General features: G+C 45.2%; 1 long non-coding RNA gene across 1 annotated transcript; it reads left to right on the top strand.

The window, feature by feature from the left end:
• Positions 1-570: 570 nt before the first annotated feature.
• Positions 571-3,158, top strand: LOC123094787 (uncharacterized). The gene is made up of 4 exons (XR_006445973.1): positions 571-996; positions 1,086-1,167; positions 2,053-2,134; positions 3,109-3,158. It is a non-coding gene; the product is annotated as an uncharacterized lncRNA (long non-coding RNA).
• The last annotated feature ends 4,653 nt before the right edge of the window (positions 3,159-7,811 follow it).

Raw genomic sequence — 7,811 nt, 5'->3', positions numbered from 1 at the left:
AAAGGAAATGAAAACCACCCAAATCAACATTGTTTGTCATCCCTACATACACACATGTGCAAAATATTGGTTCATTTGAATAAAATATAACATGTTATTGCGTTAAATGTTTATCCTGAATAAGAGGGTAAGAACTATGAGAGAAACAAAAGAAAAAAAATTATATAAGCTTAACTCTGATTGGTGGAATCAGTTGTGGCCTGGATCGATGACATGGGAAACATTCCATCCATACATCCGTCCATCCATCCTAGCGCTCCTCTCTCTCTCTCTCTATATCTCTATCTATCTACCTATCTATCTGTCTCTCTCTCTCGCGCGCGCGTGCACGCGCAACAAACCCCTCTCTCAACCCTAGTGCTTGCAGCCGCCTCCCATCGCCGCTGCCCGATCTAGATCCACCACCCACCTAACTCTTCGCTCACCGCCGTTCTGCACCCTCCCCTCCCTCCCACACCTTTTCCGCCAATCCATCACCGCCGCCCCCACCCATTGCCGACCTCCTCTTCGCTATCCCCCTCCCCTCGCCTTCATCCCCCACATCCACTAGTCCAGACGAGGCCATGACATCCCCCCTCCTCCTTATCTGCTGGGGTTAGGATTTCTGCCTAACCCTCCCCCGATCCGGCAGCCGCCGGCTGCTTAGATCGCCACCTGCCTCACCATCAACAAAGAGGCCAACTACTCCAGCCGCCTCACTGCTCGAACGAAGATGCCTGCACGCCGAGCGGATCAGGCGAGATGCAGAGGCAAGCGAGAAGAGGAGCCTCCCGCCTCCTTGAAGTGTGCCACAAGATATTCAATGCCAAGCCACTGCCGGATATTCAACGTCGGTGTCTTCCTATGACGGCCTATCTTCCCCAGGTTGATCCTTCCTGATTTCCTGAGCTGCGGCTGCAATCAATTTCCAGGGCAAACTCATCGCCCAGGCTCCCCCTCGGTCCACGTTCCTTGGGCGAGTGCAGGTCGGCGGAGGAGGATTTGGCTGGTGAGAGGGTAAGTTGGTGCTACGGGTTGGTTTGGTGATTTGATTCGTGTTGGTGCGAGCATGTCATTGAACCTTGGTTGTTTGTTTTTTTGCTCAGGTGGGGAGCAAGAAGACGACGCTCAACCAGACCAAGTTTGTCGACAAGGGCATCCAGGTCAAGCTCACCGGCGACCACCAAGGTTGATTTGATTCTCATAACCCAAATCCCCACTTATTCATCTGTTCATCTGCTATGCTCCACGTCGTTAGATCCATTAGATGCCCCCCTGTTTGCTTGCGCTAAGCTCTTTCACCGGTGCAGTATTTTGGCGTAACGAGATTCTTAGGGACCAGTACAAATAGTACCGATGCAAATTATTAGTTTGGTCTTTCTCTAATTATTAGTTGCTGCATTTGGTGTTTCCGTAGTATTGACAAATGCCTCTATGTGAGTTGTTTGCTATTTTCATTCTAATCAGCAAACAAATGCCTCTTCATGAGTTGTTTACCTCTAGTTTCTATAGTGAGCCTTCATCCCACATATCCACTAGTCTAGGAGAGGCCATGACATGTCCCCTCCTCCTTCTATGCTGGGGTTAGGATTTCTGCCTAACCCTCCCCCGATCTGGCAGCCGCCGGCAGCTCCGATCGCTGCCTGCCTCACCATCAACAAAAATGCGAAGTACGCCTGCCGCCTCCCTGCTCGAATGAAGACGCCTGCCCGCGGAGCGGATCAGGCGAGATGCAGAGGCAAGCGAGAAGAGGAGCCCGCTGCCTCCTCGACGTGTGCTGCAAGATCTTCAATGCCCAGCCGCTACCAGAGATTCAACACCGGCGTCTTCCTTCGACACCCTATCTTCCCTAGGTGATCCTTCCCGACTTCCTCCACTTTGGGGGCAATCGATTTCTAGGGCAAACTCCTCACCCAGGCTCCCCCTCGGTCCACATGCCTGAGGCGAGTGCAGGTCGGTGGAGGAGGATTTGGCTGGTGAGATGGTAAGTTGGTGAGGCGGGCTGGTTCGGTGATTCGATTCGTGCTGGTGCAAGCGTGTCGTTGATGTTTTCATATTTGTTTTTTTGCTCAGGTGGGGCGCAAGAAGACGACGCTCAACCTGGCCAAGTTCGTCGACAAGGGCATCCAGGTCAAGCTCACCGACGGCTGCCAAGGTTGAATCAATTCGCACAACCCAAATCCCCACTTATTCATCTGTTCATCTTCTATGCTCTACATTGTTAGATCAATTAGATGCCCCATGTTTGCTTGTGCTAGGCTCTTTCACCAGTACAAATAGTACCGATGCAAATTATTAGTTTGGTCTTTGTCTAATTATTAGTTGCTGCATTTGGTGTTTCCATAGTATGGACAAATGCCTCTCTGTGAGTTGTTGGCTGTTATCATTCTAATCAGTAAACACAGGCCAATGTGTGAGTTGTTTACCTCTAGTTTCTATAATGAGCAAACAAGTGGGGTGGGAAAGAAAATTAAACATGGATCATGGCAATTCATTGTGCGTTAGCGTGTTGTATGGGTTTTTATCGCAAATCATTTACAAGCTTGTGCTTTCTTGCCTCTCTTTTGTTGAGCAAGTTTGTCTATAGGTTTCAATGAGCATGGGGCATCTCTTACTTTAATAGTTGAGAAGTACTATAGTGGCCAGGTCTAGAAACTGATGCCTGTTTTTCTCATGCTGTGTTCTTGCTAGCGGTCATATACTGACATGACAATGCATGTTTGCACTTACTGAAACTTAACCTTGTTGGTTACAAATGCAATGACAACAAACTTGGCACATTATTGTCATTGGCTACTCTGGCTTGTTAATTTATTCTAAATGAACTATATAAGTTCTCTTTACTGCATCTTGTATGCCCATGCATTAGCATGAAATAGTATGGCACATACACTAGCTACAAAACGTGTACTTTCGAAGTAGTACTACATACAACCTGATGGAACTTTCATGCTCTGCCATTGACCTACCATAAATATATACTACTACAGCAGCCTGTTACCATTACTACATGCCATATTTTTATTTTTAGTAGTGATTTTGATGCACAAATGCTGGTGAGAATAAGATTTATAGTCTAGATATATGATGCAAAGTATGTTGTATTTACACACTTGTATCGAACTGCAGCAACCGCACAGGTGAGTTGAGGTAGGGTATAGAGAAGCTGAGCTGCTCGGGTGCTGATCATGTACATCGACGCTCTTTCCAGCGTCGACCCGACCAAACCAATAATGCAAGGCTTCTATTGTTGTTGCTGCATGTCTTCATCAACTTAGTTGTTCCACAGGGAGAGATATAAATCCTTCACTTGTTCACTTTGTAATCTACAAATTACTTCTTGCATTAATCACCTAGTGCTCCTGTTACTGAGATTCGTCTGGTTTTTTTGCAAAGCATGCAATGGTTTGGAGTAGTTAATCATGGCATGCTGGAACCATCATGTCGTTAGCGTTTATATATGTGGGACAAATGCATTTTTGCCCCTAGTTGGAACCTACCCATGCGTTTTGCCCTTACTTTTCGACTCTTCTCAGTCTCACCCTTAGATTATCCTCCGAGGTCACCCGAATGCCCTTTGACCGTTTGACCAATACTTCGAAAATTCGTAACAAATTGATATGAACTCAGAAAAATGCAAATAAGATATCAAAATGTTCACATAAACATTACCTTCATGTGTATGTCATTTGTATTCAGGACAAAAGTACCATTTCAACAACCTAAGGATATTAATGTTACTAGAAGAACGCCCGTGCGTTGCAACGGGGCCACATTAACTTTAGGAGTTCAATATTACGACATTGGCGACTTCTTTACCATCAAATCCTCACACACACACAAACACATACTCTCCCTCCCTCTTCCTCACTCTCTATCCCCCTCTCCCTCTCTCTCTAACACACACATATCCATCTTATTGGGTACGGGACCATAATCCATCTATTTCACACATACACCCTAATGCATAACAATATGGATTATGTGTATTATATTTGCCACCAGAACTGAGGGAATTAATTTCATGTAAATCGACCAGCCACAACTCCAAGAATACACGAACGAGGTGGCTCGGGTCGGCGTCGGCGCCGTCCAGCGCGGGCCATGGGCCCGCTTCCAAGTGCACGCGCAATGCACGTCTTCACAAATATTAAAACCAGATGTGAGAAATCACATGCATAGAAAAGACATTCTGATAGCAATCCAAATACCATACTCAATTGAATACCTAACCTGGACAATACTCTTATTTCTATGCGCCAGAAAAAATGGAATAGCAAAGCTAAGTATGCCTACATACGCTCAGATTATATATAAGAATCTTGGGTGAACAATTGCAACAAAGCACTAAGCAGTGATAAATTTAAATAAAAAATCCATTAACTATGCAGGCAGCAGGCTTGTTACAACATAGAGAGATAGGAAAATGTCACCTCCAGTAATGTAGCGCAAAGGAGTGGAATGAAGCATGAATGAGCGGTTGTCTGTTTTTCTCCATGTACATGGATCAGCAGTAGAGGCCAAGTATATAAGTACTTGACTGAACTCCACTCTTCGTGTACGGAGAGCCATGTCACCTTCTTGCCGCTGCAGCATGGGAGGACGGCTGGTTCACGTGACCCTCCAGCTGGGGGATCCATGGTGGCTGATCATCGAGCTCGAGGCAGAGAAGTTGAGGGCAGCAGTGGCGAAATCCATGCCGGCCAACCGGGCGAAGAGGAGATCGTCGGGGAGGGACACATCGGCAAGATCCGGTCACCACGCGACCTGAAGAGCAACAGTGATCTCCACAAGCTGTAGGCCGACGGCGTGCTCCATCCCTTGCGATGGGGTGACCATGGTGGTGGCCACAGCTCCTCATGCTCGCCTCGATCTCAGCGACACACCCTGAGTGTAGGAGGCAGCAACGACCTCGACGAAATCATGGCCTCCATCCCGGAACGCATGAAGGACCTCGGCCCCGTCGCTACTCCTCCCGCCGTAGCCGCACGCGGCAGCGGACCGTGGGTAGGAGGGCAGGCGGCGTCGCCTCGGCTGACGGCAGGGAGCAGCGTTGATTTCGGGTAGGTGGCACCGCGAGGACGGCCGCGGCCGCGGGGAAGCACCCTGATCATGCTGCCAGGCCAATCCTTCTCCTCCGATCCCCTATCCCCGAAGATTGCGCCGCCGCCCCGGTCGTGTTGTTTCCATATATTATGCCATTTTTTCCTGTACCTAAACAAACGCGGGCGAGCGGATGGCAGAGTTTTGGTCCCTATCCCCGAAGATTGCGCCGCCGCCCCGGTCGTGTTGTTTCCATATATTATGCCATTTTTTCCTGTACCTAAACAAACGCGGGCGAGCGGATGGCAGAGTTTTGGTCCGCCCTTTAAAATTGCTAAACGCACTTTTGGTGAGGATTATTGTTAATAAATGAATTCAATCATGTCGCTCTAAATAAATGGATTCAATCATGTGACTCTAATTACTTCGAATTGTTATGTGCACACTAAGCGGGGTGCAGTTAGGAAAGAAAATGTTTTCTAATTAAAGTGATTGAGTGATTTAAGGTAAGGTTAATTAATTTAGATTTGATTTTTAGTGATTGTTAGTAAAGTATGATGCGTCCTTAAAATCTATTATTTATTTCCTTAAAATCTATTATTTGTTTCCTAAAGAAATTTGCAATAATGGAAGGTATCGGTTGATTTGGATAAGTTAGTAAATTTTAGATCCGTGATTGTGTGCACATTTGGAAAGTGCTGATTTGCAAGGAAAGAGCTGAGGGGTAAATAAACCGGTGAATAAGAAACCAACATCGAAAAAAATCTACGACGGTTAACCTACGAAAAAAACCGGACGAAAGTGGTGGGACGAAAAAAAACCTGGAAGCGAGACTACCAACTGCTCCATTAGGAGTAGAGATTAACATTATTGAACATAAGAAGGTATAAACAATAACTTTTTCAGGAATAAAAATTACACGCAAATGTAGGTGACGTTTTCTGAACATCCTGATATCTTATTTGCATTTTTCTGAGTTCATATCAACTTGTTATGAAGTTTCAAAATAATGGTCAAACTTGTATGGGCATCCATCACAAGTTGATATGAACTCAGAAAAATGCAAATAAGGTATCAGGATGTTTAGAAAATGTCACCTACATTTGCATGTATTTTTATTCCTGAAAAAAATATTTTTATACATTTTTACTTATAGTAATATTAATAGCATTAATAACCTTAGGTTGTTTAAACAATACTTTTGTCCTGAATGCAAATGGCATACACATATAGGTAATGTTGATCTAAACATTTGTTTTTGACTATATACTACATGGCAACATCCTCACAGTCCTTTATTAAAGCCATGTAGCAAAGATATACAGAGTTACAAAAAAACAAGGTTAGGGAGGAGAGGCTACTTACAAAGAGAGTTTAAGGTAGGGAAGCTATCCAAGAAGTTAGACTATTCCTATATTTACACTTGATTCTATGAGCTAAAAGGGAAATATCATGAATAAAATTCCTCCTCCAGGATCTGAAGGTAGGCAACTCATTTCTGAAAATCTTCCCATTCCTTTCTATCCAAATATTCCAAGTAGCCGTGAAGACTACCTCAGAAAAAAATGGGTAGCCAAAGTCCTTCCTAGCCGCGCAAGCCATCTCAAAAGTAGTCTGGTTAGGATGAACACTCCATGAGATGCCCAAGTAATTCCAGACACGTTGGCTGAAGTTGCAAACAAAGAAAAGATGAGCTCTATCTTCATGCAAAGCTAAGAGACACATAACACATGTGTCATCCTATATAATCCAATGCCTTCGCTGCATCATGTCCCTAGTGTTTAGACGATCCATCAAGAGGAGCCAGCCAAACACCTTGAGCTTGAGTGTGCCAGAACATTTCCAGATCCACCCGAATATGGGGTCAACCATGACGTCAGAAAAACAAGAAAAATAATAAATCATTGACTGATGATCACCAAATTTTGAAGGCCATTTCCAAACATCATTTTCCCCCTCATGCAGATTGATCAAAGGCATTAAAGCCTGGAGCTGATTGAATTCCTCGAAGGCTTCAACTGATAAAGGAAGGTGAAAATCGTCGGTTGGGTCAGACAGCTCCATCACATCCTTGATGGTAAGCATGTCATCAATCACAAAAGAGTGAAGCCTCGGGAATAGTTGTTGCATGATAACCATAGTGTTATTAAGTTGCCAACGGTCCAACCAAACAACCACCGTATCCCCCGACCGCACGTGAGGGACAGCCAACTTACAAAATTTGACATGCAGCTTCAACACGTCTCGTCACCAGAAAGAACCACAACTTTGAGTGACTTGGGGCGGTGCGGTAGCATAATATGTGTCCCAAATGAGAGAAACCCAGGGCACGTCCGACTTATTAAATTTTTTGAAGAGATGCTTGATCAACAAGGCATCGTTTTGTATGCTTAGGTCGAGCACTCCAAGGCCTCCCCAATTCTTAGGCCGACAGACCAAATCCCAAGCCGCCAATGATTGACGTGCTGTATCAGTGTTCCCCCTCCACAAACATTGCCGCATGATACGTTCAATCTGCTTCAAAATTCCTTGAGGCAACGAGGGAGTGCACAGAAAATATATCGGCATAGAACAAAGAACAGATTTCAAAAATTGCAGCTGGCTCCCTTGGTTCAACAGACAAGAGGAAGCAGATAATCTTCTCTCAATGCGATCCACTAAGGGCAACAAGTCATAAATTGTGGGTCGAGAGGTACCCATTGGCAATCCAAGATAGGTAAATGGCATGGAACCAACATCTCACCCAAGCAAAGCAGCTACACGCTTGCCCTCATCATCGGACATATTTA

This window comes from Triticum aestivum, chromosome 4B (genome assembly GCF_018294505.1).
Source record: "Triticum aestivum cultivar Chinese Spring chromosome 4B, IWGSC CS RefSeq v2.1, whole genome shotgun sequence".
Taxonomy (NCBI): Eukaryota; Viridiplantae; Streptophyta; class Magnoliopsida; order Poales; family Poaceae; genus Triticum; species Triticum aestivum.
This window is presented reverse-complemented; position numbering and strand designations above follow the sequence as displayed.